At 35.2% G+C, this 12,852-nt stretch overlaps 2 protein-coding genes and 1 long non-coding RNA gene across 8 annotated transcripts in view; 2 read left to right on the top strand and 1 right to left on the bottom strand.

Annotated features, from left to right (window-relative positions):
* The window catches only part of Cmss1 (cms1 ribosomal small subunit homolog), a 341,586-nt gene that overhangs the window by 85,640 nt on the left and 243,094 nt on the right, over window positions 1–12,852 (top strand). The gene's annotated exons all lie outside the window — the stretch shown is intronic.
* Filip1l (filamin A interacting protein 1 like) overlaps window positions 1–12,852 on the bottom strand; it is a 243,707-nt gene that overhangs the window by 57,344 nt on the left and 173,511 nt on the right. The window lies entirely within an intron of this gene.
* LOC134470478 (uncharacterized) overlaps window positions 1–12,852 on the top strand; it is a 56,133-nt gene that overhangs the window by 17,478 nt on the left and 25,803 nt on the right. The window contains exon 2 of the long non-coding RNA XR_010039403.1: window positions 1,330–1,519. This is a non-coding gene — a long non-coding RNA (uncharacterized LOC134470478). The remainder of the gene's footprint in view (window positions 1–1,329; window positions 1,520–12,852) is intronic.

The raw sequence follows: 12,852 nt of genomic DNA on the forward strand, positions 1-12,852 counted from the left end.
TATCCTTTAAATGCTTTGTTATTACCTGGGGCTATTAAATATTATTATTATTATTATTACTAAGTCTTCCTAATGTATGGGAATTGGTACTTGTGGTTTTGATTTGCATTTTCCTGATGACTTAAATAATATTGAGCACTTTTATGTATTTTTTGGTCATTTGTGTGCCTACTTTGGAGAACTTTTCAGATCTCCCACTGATCTTTTTATTTGGCTTCCTTAATAACCTTTTCTCTTATTGGTTTGTCAGAGAACTTTACAGATGCTGCATTCAAGTTCTTTATTAGGTAGATTATTTGCAAATATTTTCTCTCATTCTGTGCATATTATCTTTTCATTTTCTGGTTGGTATTTTTTGGTTTTTCATTTGTTAAGCAGGGTCTTGCTATGTAATTCAGGCTCTGGAACTTTCAATTATCCTGCCTCAGTCTCATGAATGCTGGGATTATAGGCCTGCACCACCACATTGGCTCTCTTGATGTTGTCCTTTAAAGCGCAAAATTTTTACGTTTTAATGGTGCTCAGTTTGTTTATTTTTTTCTTTTATTGCTTGTGATTAAGAAACCACTGTCTAATCAAGACCATGAAGAATTGTACCCATGTTTTCTTCTGAGTTTTATAGTTTAAGTCTTACATTTAGGTCTTTGATTTACTTTCAGTTAATTTTTAATGTGGCATGTGGTAAAGATTTATTATATGTAGATCTCCATTTATTCTAGCAATATTTGTTGAAGAAAATCATCTTTCTGCCCACCCACTGAACCTGACAAACAATGTTACCCTTCAGCGTGAAGGTTTATTTCACGATTTTTAATTCTACTCAATTAAACTATTTTCCTATCTTTTTGCCAGAATTATAGTGCCTTGATTATGATAGCTTTACTAAAGTAAGTTTTGAAACTTCATCATATGAGTTATCCAATTATTTTTTTAAAGACTATCTTGGCTAGTCTAAGTCTTATGAATGTCCACATACACTATAATTAGCAGATCAGTTTCTTTAAAGAAGTCAGCTGGGATTGTGATAAGGTTTACATTTAGTCTATAGATCAGTTTGGGCAATATTGCCATTTAAACAGTATTGAGTCTTCTAATCCAAGAGTATAAGAATTTCTTGCTACTACTTAATGTTTTCAACATTCTTTTGTACTATTCCAAGTATTATTTTACTTGGACTTATTTACTTATTTTATGTACATAATTTTACGTACATAATATTTTATGTATTTTATTAAGATTATGTACTTATTTTAATGTGCTTCTTTTATTTTTGATACTATTAAAAATGAAATTGTGTTCCTTTTTGCTTTATTTATTGCTATTGTATAGAAATGTAGAAGCTCATTGTAGTGGCTCACAGCTGTAATTCCAGCACTTGGGAGACTGAAGCAGGAAGATCCTTGGGAGTTCAAGACCAGCCTGGGCTGCAAAGTGAGCTCAAGGCCAATCTGAACTGCATAGTGAGATCCTATCTCAAAAAGATTTAAAAAAAAAAAAAAAAGGAAAGAAAGAAAGGAATGTAAGTATCATCACCATTATCATTATTAGTTTAACTTCCTGAAGTAAACATATAGGATTGCTCATAATCCCAAAAAGGCAAAGCATTTGCTTTATTTCATTTTGTAACATTGTATGTTGGTTGTTTTATCTGTGCCTAAATTAAAAATTTTATTTTAACTTTTTTATAAACATATAAACATATCACTGTACTAATTTTATAAGAGAAACTTAAACTATATTAGCATATGTTAAAACGAGTGTGTTGAAATTTATAATTTAACCAGGCATGGTGGCATGTGCCTGTAATTTCAGCACTCAGGAGGCTGAAGCAGGAGGATCCCTGTGAATTTGAAGCCAGTCTGAGCTATATGGAGTTAAAGACCAGCCTGAATTATATAATGAGACCCTGTCTCAAGAAAAGAAAAAGGAGAAGGGGAGTAGGAGGAGGAGGAAAAAAAGAAAAGGGAGGAATGAGGAAGAGGAATGAGGAAAAGAAATTTATAATTTATTACAAAACTTAAGGAAAGAAAAATTATTGTATCATTTTTTCTGAAAGAAGAGTGTTTATAGATGGCAATGACTTGTGGGCTCATAATAACTTTTGCCTCTGTTTTGTTGTTGTTGTTGTTGTTGTTGTTGTTTGGGTTTTTTTCCCCAATTACTCAGAAAATACCTAGGGACAATATGAAGTTGATAAATCATGTTGTGAACCTATTCATATCATTGGCAGTGCCCTGTCCAAATAAACAACACCCCTGTGTTTGTATTTGGGAGGGCTGAAAGAAAGTGCGCTGGCCCTGCTGCCTATGGTTCTTTCGAGATCATTTTGTTCACTTTGTCAGGTGACTGCCACAAATAAATACAGATTTCATTTGAACTATAAGAATTGCTGCTCTTGTATTAAATCCTTGTTTCTGTTGCTTTCATGACCCAGTTTTGCTAGATCTGAAGATTCCTGAGAAAAGTGCTAAGAAGCACAATGGTAGAATTTTGGGATCTGATTCTTGGGTTCTCTCCTAGTCCTGCTCCCTAATTCCTATTAGTAAGTGCATACCTATTAATGCTTCTATAATACCTACAAGGTCCTGAATACAGACTTGTATTACCATTAGTTTTAGTTTCTCTTTATATTATATATCAATTATATATTATAAAATACATATCATATATCAATTATATATTATATATCAATTATATATGATAATTTTATATATATATATATATATCAATATACTTGATACACACACAGAGGCAGAAAGTCAGTCTGGGTATGTAGTTCAAGATAACCTTGAACTATATAGCCCAGGCTGACCTTGAACTTGCAGCTGTTTTCCTGTCTCAGCCTCCTAAATGCTGGAATTTCAGGCATGCATCATAATGCCTGGCTCTTTTTCTTTTTAGTTTTTTGAGACAGAATCTCACTGGGTAGTCCTGACTGGGCTTGAATTCATGGCAATTGTCCTGCCACAGCCTCCCTCCTGAGTGCTGGGATTATAGGAGTATATTATCATGCCTGGCTAGTTCCTCATTATTAAAAAAATTCGCAAATATAATAATAAAGTTACCAGCAGCTAACTTGTATGAAGCCAAATTGAAAGTAAGAGGCATCTGTAGTCATTAATAGCCAATTCACTGAACAATGTTTCATAGTGGGGAAAGGATAATGTATAAAGGCCAGACAGTGGTTTGACTACAATTGAGTCTATACAGTGGAGTAATACACACCCATTAAAAAAAAACAAAAGAATAAGAAGATACAATATAACCCTCTCCAAGAATTGCTGATTGTGTATACAGTTTTCTAGAAAAATATAGAAAGACACTGTTAATGTTACTTACCTTTGGAAAATAATAAATAAGAAACTTTAAATTTATTTTTTACTTTTTGGTCATGTAAATTTTCTATTTTATGCATTAGAATTTACTGTTTGTTTACTTATTTCAAATACTTATAAAAATACAGAGATAATAATGAACCCCCATGTGTCCATCATGTAACTCCAGTAATCACTGACTCTTGGCCAGTCTTGTTTCCCACACTCCAGAGTATTTTGAAGCAAATCCAGAAGATTTTCAGAATGAGGTTTTATGTGACTTGCTTTTTTCAGTTTTTATTAAGGCATGCTTCAGAATTTGTCACAGATGAAATTGAGAAGTAATTGTTTCCCTTTTAATATTTTTGTTATTCTTTGCCTCGTACTTTGCTTACTAATAGAAATCTCAGCCCTCAGAGGAGTAAGAAGCCACAGATATTATGCAAAAGGGCCACTGGAGTTTTCCATCTGTAGCTCCAGGAGTAACCAGTGACAACACCATTCAGTGTAATCTGAATGCTCTCCTAGTGGGTTAATTCTCCATCCCCTTTCAAAGCCACAGGGGTAAATGCTGTCGTTACAATTATGCTGTTATGCTTATAGAGCTACTTGACTATTCTTTTTTGTTGTTGGTATTTGTTTGTTTGAGACAGGGTCTTGCTATGCAGCCTAGGCTGGTCTTCAATTTACTAAGTAATCCAGGATAGCCTCAAACTGTGGCAATCCTCATGCCTCAGCCTTCTAAATGCTGGGATTACAGGCATGCACCACCACACCTGGCTTCAACATGATTATTCTTGAGGCGATTACTAGCTGATGTTTTGATTAATCAATAAATCTATTTAGAGTAAGAAATAATTTGATGTAAAGTAAATAATGATATGTACCCCACAGGAGCATGTTCTTTCTTTTTTAGTGCCAGTTATATTTGGTCCCCAGTATAGGCACTATTATTCAGTTTTGAGGTCTCTCTGATAATTTGGATGTGTTTATTACCAGATAATGTTGACAGGCCCTTGTAATTCTTCTTCATATTTTCCCTTTACTTGAGTATATTTCAGTGTTATGGTATAAAATACCTTGCATATCATATTTACTCAGAATAAACAATGCAAGATATAAACTATGAGTTAGCAATTACATATTTTTAAGAAAAGAGTACAAAAATACATATTCTGCCTCATTCTGCTAGTGTGCTTTTCCTAAAGCGTCATTTGGAAATACGTTGCCTGTTTGTCGAGCATCTCAAATATTTCAGGCTATTCTTGAGAAATTCTTCCAAGTGTATGTCCACAAAACATAGGGAAGAAAAATGGAGAAGTGAGAAGAAATTGAGTTACGTAGGATAAATAAGTATAGAGTTCTCACATACTGTAAATCAACTCATTATAGAGGGAATTTAGCAAAAGGAGCCTTAGACACCATAATGATAACAAATCAGCCTTGTCAGGACTCTGTGAAGCCAGTACTAAGTGCTGTAAACTGTTGCCAAGTATATCAGGTGGTGCAAAAGATGAGGCGGGATCCTGGATTTGGCCTGTAAGGTATAGTGTGGTATATTTGGTCAGAGGAGGTTTCAGGCCTTTCTGAGAAAGCAACAGAGGTAGTAATATGAAAGCTCATTGATACTAAGCTCATAAAAATATGAAAACTGAATTTGAAAGAAAAAGAAATACATTGAAATCATTAACAAGCTTAAAATAGTTTCTCAAGAAAACGTTATAGTCATCAATGTTTTAAATGATACATTGGTTACTTTGTCAGGCTTGTTTGTTTGTTCCCAGAAGCAGCTTCTCAAAACTCAAAGCTTAAGGCCTAACATGGTGGCCCACATCTGTAATCTCAGCTATCTAGGGACTGAGGCAGGAGGATTGCAAGTTTGAGGCCAGCCTGGGCAACTTAATGAGACCTTGTCTCAAAATCTAAATTTCAAAAGGGTTGCTAGGCAAGGTGGCACACACCTGTAATCCCAGTACTCGGGAGGCTGAGGCAAGAGGATCACCACAAGTTGGAGGCCAGGCTTAGTTACAAAGTAAGTTGAAGGTCAGCCTAAATTGCATAGTGAGACCCTGTATCAAAATGAATACATACATACTTACATACATACATACATACATACATACATACATATATACATATGTGTTTTTGTGCCTAGAATGCGGAGGCCCTGGGCTCCATCTCTAATACCTCAAACAAAATAAAACATTACAACAGCATGCCAAAGCCCAAGTCAAAGGGAAAGTCTGATTTCATATTGCTAATATGCTACACGCTTTTTAACATCATGTTCAAAATAAGATCTAATTCAAGAGTAGTTCAAGATAAAGTTACGAAGTGTTCAGGAGGTGCTCTTTTTCATTGCTAGTAAAAGTATGAATACACAAGTTTATAAAATATATAGTAGATGTTTAAGTTTTTAAAAATGATTACAGTAACAGACATTCACATTAATTCCTCTCAGAATCTTCACCTCGCTTTGAACACATTTATCTCATTTTTCTTGCCACTTTATGAAGTAGCTCTGGAAGTCTTTTTTCATGATTGTCTTTATACAGTGCAATTAAAAATACAGTGTATGCTGCTGCTGAGTGCCATTCAGTGGAAATGCAGGCTTGTCAAAACATTATAATGTTTCCTCATCAACCTTATTCTCTGTATCTGATCCCATGTAACTTCTGATTCTTCCCTGTTTATCCATGGTATTCTTTGGCTCTGATACCATGTAACCTATTCCCCCAAATCAAAGTGAACATGAAAAGTGGACATTTTAAATTGATTCAGGAAACAGAGACGACCACAATAGCACAACTATAAAGACATTTATGAAAGAGGACTTCCAAAACTACTTCAGAAAATAGCAAGAATGATGGAATAAGTGTGTTTGGATTGAAGAAAAGTATTTTGAGGGAAATTAATGGCAATGATAGAATAAACACCTGACTTCTCCCTGAATTATCCACAGATTATTTTATGAGGTCCTGGTCTTTTCAACTGTATTATATAGTTGTATCTTATATTCTTCTGGACTTCCCACAATACCAACCTTAAGTGAATTACCATTGATTAAGTAGTAATGGTAATTCTAGGGAAGATGCCATTAAATAAACTTTCAGAAAATTTGAATTCTAGTCTGAATTTGAATCTATTTATCAGCAAGATTTTTGGATTTCTTAACCTGGACTTAATAGTTTCCTTTTCTAAGTTGAAAAATCAGAAGGATGGTCTAGATTGGTAGCCTGTTCTAGCTTAGATTGTAAGATTCTGAGGTTTCTTTCATTTTTGATAGTTATCTGATATATTGATTCATTGTGGTAGCATTAACAGGAGTAGATATTTATGAGTGGACCTGGATTTGCAAAAGTGATATTAGATTCAGTCTGTGAGACTTTAGGAATGGTAATATATACAAAATTTTAGAGTATTGTAAAAATAGAACTGCAACTGGGGTATGTGGTGCATGCCTGTAATCCCAGCACTTGAGAGGCTGAGGTGGGGGGATTGCCTGTGAGTTTGAGGCCAGCCTTAATGAGTTACATACTGTGCTAAATTCTGTAGTGATACTCTCTAGTATAATATGTTTATTGATTTCTACTGATCATGAACAGTTTGTTATTATTGTTATTTTACCATAGTGATACCTTTATTTTCTACCCATCATGACTTCATATTGCATCACTATCAAGTTTTAAAGTCTGCAAGAGTATGTCTGTTTTCACAGTTAACAGTTAATTGAAGTTTTATGTATGTGAAGATCACATCTGTCTTATTTACCCAGTATCTAGCACAAGAGCTGGCTTGTAGCAGGCACTAAATTAATTTTTTTTAACACTTTTTTTTTATCGGCACCAGGGATCGAACTCACAACCGCCACCTGCTTGTAAGGCAGGCGCTTATGCCACTGAGCTAAATCCCCAACCCCTAAATTAATTTTTTAATGAGTCAATGAATGCATAACTTAATGGCAATCAGCACTAGTATATAGTTAGCTAACTAACTAGTTTTATTAAGTAGTTACACATTTACAATACTTTCATTTATTTCAAGGGAACATCCAAAGCTTTTTGAGAGATCTGATATTTTTGAGAGATGCCTTTGAAAGTAGTCCAATATATTCATTTCACAGTATGATCAAATAGGGCTTAAACATTGCTTTGTATATGTTGGATGATGCCACTGAAAAATACAGACGTGCCATAGTAGAGAAAGGTCTAAGATAGAAATCTGTGTGAAGTTGCTTTAACCAAAATAAGTAGAAGAGGTTTGTTCTCAAAAACGCAGTACTGAAGACTTGCTAGGGTGTGCTAAAGCAAATTTCTCTCTTTTTTTAATGCCATATTATTTTTATTTTTATTTTTATTTTTATTTTTATTTTTATGGAATCTGGGTACATTTTATGCTCACCAAACATGCCTGTACCCTCTTATTTGTTTTTACCTTTTTAAAGATTTTTCTTACTACATGTTTGTAGTACCTGCGGTGTAGAGTGGGTACATATGCATACTACAGCTTATTTCTTTTTTGAATCCCATTTCCTTTCCCTGTCCCTTCCTTCCTCTAATTCTCCTCTCCCAATTTTGATCCTTGGTGATATTATTAATCTTAGCTCATGTTATGGTATATAGTGTTTATGTCGATGGGGGTTTTTAGGTTCCTACACATGCATATCTTTATTCTTATTTCCCCTTCCCCGCCTCTTCACCCTCTCCCTTGTTTCCTTGGACCCCTTTCCTATTGCAAGAGATCCAGCTTTTTGTCTCCTTCTACCCATCCATTTTTACAGCTCTTGAAACTGTACTCTGCTGAGTTGACTCCAAAGGTCCTATGTCTCCTCCATCTCTAACTTTCTAGTTAATCCTGGGAAGAACAAAAACAAAAAAATTGTGTCCTCACTGTGTGGCTTCTGAGAAGCTACCATATGAACTCTTGATTGGTAAAATGAAAATATCTGTGCTATCTTACTTGGCTGTATGAAAAGTAATTTAAGGTGCTGGGGATTTAGCTGGTCTGGCAAGCCCAAGGTTGTGAGTTTGATCCCTGGTACCAAAAAAGAAAAGTAATTTAAGGCTTTACTCACTCGCCCCAAAAAACCCATGGTTGTAACCATGTTGTTACCATACCAATATTTGTTTTCTACCCCAGTGATTATTTTAAGCACAGAAATATAGCAATGTATGTGATTATACAGGGTTTATTTCTAGTTTAGTAATCTAAAAAAGTGCTTATTTTCAAAATAAAAGATTTTTTTCTTCTTCATAGTCTTTACTCAAGTTGAAACTAAAAAAAGAGAAAAAAATCTGCAAGTTTTTTTGAAAGTACAGACAAAAACTGGCATTTACTTATGGAGAAATTTTGCAAAATTACCCTCTGACTAAAAGTGATTTTTGTTTTGGCTTTCCTATGAAACCATCCAGAAAGGCCAAAAATTACTGAGATTGCTTTTGTGTAAAATTTTTCACATGGACTCTACTTGTAATTCAGCCAAGTACATAATTCAGGTCATCAGTGACACATATTCACATAGTAGAACCGTTCAGTGGACAGAGAAGTTGTCTGAAATGGACTATAATATTGCCATATGGATGGACCAAATCATACAGATTACAGCTAAGGAAACTTTACATTAACAAGCTTGGGAACAGCTTTCCTGAGCTGATCCCTGCCCCAAGAAACCCTCAGTTGGAAAGCCAATTGCTTACTGATTACGATAGCGACATCATTTGGCAAACATTTTGGCCTGAACTCAGTGTATGACATCAGACTCTTTTAGGGTTTTCCACATAAAATGAATTCTCCAGAGGAAACACAGAAGCAAGCCTCAATTTGAAATCCATTATTATATCCTCTCACGTCTTATTAATTACCTCAATCATGTATATCTTAATTTTATTTTATTTTCATGTATTTACCCACACTGAATATATGAATGTTAAACTGTAGTGTTGTTTTTTCAGAGTTTTAATCAGGAAGTCCTTTGTAGCTATTCTCACCTAACTCCTTGGTTAGGATATCATTTGTTTTGCTGTAGTACTGAAAGGTCTACCAGTTTGGGAGTGGCTTGCATCACTTTGTTTGAGGAAGGAAGTGAACGTTATTCTTTGACCCCTTATGACAAATTAGTTGGCTTTTGTTGAGTAGTGACTGTGTGCCAAAGTTTGAAGGACTCAGTGTTGATGTGTGTTTTGCCATGTAACCTAAAAATGAGACCTATTACTGGCATTTTACTCTTTGGTGTAAACACTTCCTGTGAGTATATTTACCTGAAATCATTAGAGTTTTTCTCCACAGCCCATTTGTTTAAGTAGCATCTGCTTAATACTTAATGTGCATGACCGTAAAGCAGGTGTAAATAGGTGTTACCTCATGAGGTCTACAGAAGGCAGGATCCAGGGAGGGTGACTGTGAATGTAGCAATAGTGCCAAGATATGGGAATTGTGATGTTGTGTAGGTGGAGAAAAGAAAGAATTATCTGTGTGTTATGTGAGTCAAGAATAGGTTTAACATTTTCACACTCCAAGAATTCCATATGAAACCTATTCCTTAGCAGATATACATAGGTGAATATTCTCATCTTCTGAAATGGTTTAAACAAGGAATGGGAAACACTCTTTAGTCATTTTTTTCCTGTTTCTTGGTAATGGTATGTTCATTTTAGTTATTCTTCAAGAAAAATTTAGTAACCTATAAAACTAAACACTAAAATCTGTTGAATTCTTCCTCTTAAATTCATTTCATAGGTGTAGAAATAGCATTTTTAACACATGGATGCTATTGTGTGCACATTTAATATTTATTTCCTTTTTGTTTTCCTCCAGCACATGGCCTTTATTCAGACCATCTTTGGTTCCTACTACTCATTGTTGTATTTCTTTTCTCCCTGTGCTTAAATACTCATCACCATCTGCTTCCCAATGTTAGTTTTATTTCTGGATAACCTTCCCCTTCTCTTGTAGCAATGAATATTAGAACTATTTCCCAATAGCCCTCCATATTTCTGGACCTAAATCTGTATCGTCTTGCTTTCTCATGTAGCAAGTCCCTGGGCAAGAACAGCCTGTACCTCTGTTCTGTGGCAGGCAACACTCTGACCCTGGTCTGTAAATACTCACAATATAGAGAGATGAAAGAAAGTATCCGTCTTCAGCAAGTTAGTGCCAAATAAATATGTAGACCAAATAAGGCCATGAGTGCTAGTCCACAGTGGTTCAGAATAATATTTAATATAACACTGTCTTGTTGAATAACAAATCATTTATTGTAAGGTCTGAATTTAATCTTCCCTTGATGCCAGATTTCTTGTGCTCCTTTAATCTGCCCCTGTAGACATTTCATAGTCGGTGAGGGGCAAGTTAATAAGGACCTCTCATCACCCCTACCCCATTGCCATATTGCCGTGTAGTAAGTAGAAATCAAACCTAGAAAAAATAGAGTATATGGGTCATGAATTCTGTGGGTCTCTGAGCAAGCATCCACTGTGAGATGGAGTAATGAGAAACGGGTTTACCATTTCCTTAGCTATTGGTGTAACTTCAGGTACCTAGCTAAATTATGAATTGGAAGTATTGAATAAAGCACTTGAGATTGCTACTATTATGTAGTGTTTTGCTAGTAACACAATTTTTTTCTGCATTTTTTCTGAGTACTAGAGCTCAGCATTGTCATCTCTGTAACTGATAAAAGTATGTATGGAAATCACAAAAGTGAGCTAAATGCTTACTAAAAATTTTACATTGCAAAGGTTAATTATTTTAGTGCCGTAGTATAAGTGAAGAAGTTTAATTGTCTTTGCAATTTAATATGCATGTGCATGCTTTCTGGGATAAAGGTCAAAGTGGAACCCTTACTGCTTACTGACCAGATCAAAATACTTCACATTTAACTTTTACATTCTCATTTCTTATGTATTTTTCAGAGATTTGCAGTTTGGCTTCTGTCCTTATTGTCTTATTGAAATGACTCATTAAGCTCTCAATTTTCTTACAGATGAATCCTAGGTATTTCTCATTCTTTTCTTCATTTTATGGTACTATTTGACAGTTCATTCTTTTTGCAAGTCTTTCCTTTTATTACTTTATTTCTCTACTGGTTCTTTTGGTCTTCTGCCCACTTTCAAAGCTTCTATCTTGACTTCGTTTCATAAGGGAAATCACCAAGCACTGATATATTCTAGAGTTCTTTGAGCATTCAGTCTCCTGATGCAAGGGCATTCATATCTTCAGCTGTGATCTATTACAAATTCACTTAACCAACCTGTCCTTTTCTAGACCTGCATTTCTGACTGTGGATTGTCTTTACACAGCTTCTTCCCAGTAGATATTAGAATACACTAAGGTGTCTCATATTCAACATGTTTACAATAGGACTCATACCTGCCTTGTCCTCCATATGGAAATCATCCTCTTTGATCTAAATCCCACAAAAACAAAAAATTGTGCCACATTTCCATATTTCTTATCACAATAAAAAAACAAAATGCTTATACATAACTCTGTTTCCCTTCTTCTTCTCTAGAGTATCACCAGCCACTAACTCATATTGTCTGTGCAACATAAATATTTCCTTCCACCTCTTTGTCTTCTTTATGGATTTCTAGTCTGAAGCACCTATGATCTTTCCTCCATATTATTACTTGAATGATTCTTTTAAAAAAGCAAACCTGGGCTGGGGATTTAGCTCAGTGGCATAAGCGCCTGCCTGGCAAATGCAAGGTTGTGAGTTTGATCCCCAGTATCACACATACACATAAAAGCAAACCTGATCATTTTAGTCTCCTTAAAATTTTTCATTTGCTCCATATGCGCTAGCTGGTTATGCCTAACCTTTTATTTTCACATTTTTTTTATTTTCACATTTTGTAGTCTCACCTCTGCTGTCACCACGTGGAAAGTTTGAATTCCTTCAGTACTCATGATCGTTACACTTATCTTGAATATACTTTAGTCCTTTTTTGTTTGCCTAAGGTGTAGATCCCTGTTGCCTCCTCTATGTAGTTTTCACAGGATATTCCCTTACAGAGTTAAATAAACAGTGTTTATGTGTCTGTGGTTTTTATTGTACCTGGTTATTCTAATGTTATATTGAAGCTAATGTTATATTGAATTCTAATGTTATATTTAAGCATATCTTTGTCCTCACTGTGGCTGGGTTACTTTTCTCTCATTGCTGAGATAAAATACCTGATGCCCCAAATTAGGAAGGAAAGGTTTATTTATCTTACAGTTTTGGAGATTTCAGTCCATACTCAACTGATTCCAAGGCCGGGTGGTGTGGCTAAGGGGCAGCCGTTCATGATGCTGCAAACAGCAAGAGCAAACGTGCAAAAGAGGAAAGCATGTCTCCTTCCCTCCCTTATATTGTGTGCCAGCTCTGCCCCTGGGCAGTACTCACAGCACCAATCCCAATGTTAGACAATGAACCAATCACAAACACTAGATTCAGCTACCTCCATGACTGCAGGAGTCTTGGAGGGCCACTTAAACACAAACCGTAACACCCTGGGTTGTGAGATCATTGAGGACAGAGGCTGTGTCATATTCATAC

Source organism: Cavia porcellus, unplaced genomic scaffold (assembly GCF_034190915.1).
Source record: "Cavia porcellus strain 051 isolate PalLab524CR breed Dunkin Hartley unplaced genomic scaffold, mCavPor4.1 scaffold_15, whole genome shotgun sequence".
In the NCBI taxonomy this organism is placed as follows: domain Eukaryota; kingdom Metazoa; phylum Chordata; class Mammalia; order Rodentia; family Caviidae; genus Cavia; species Cavia porcellus.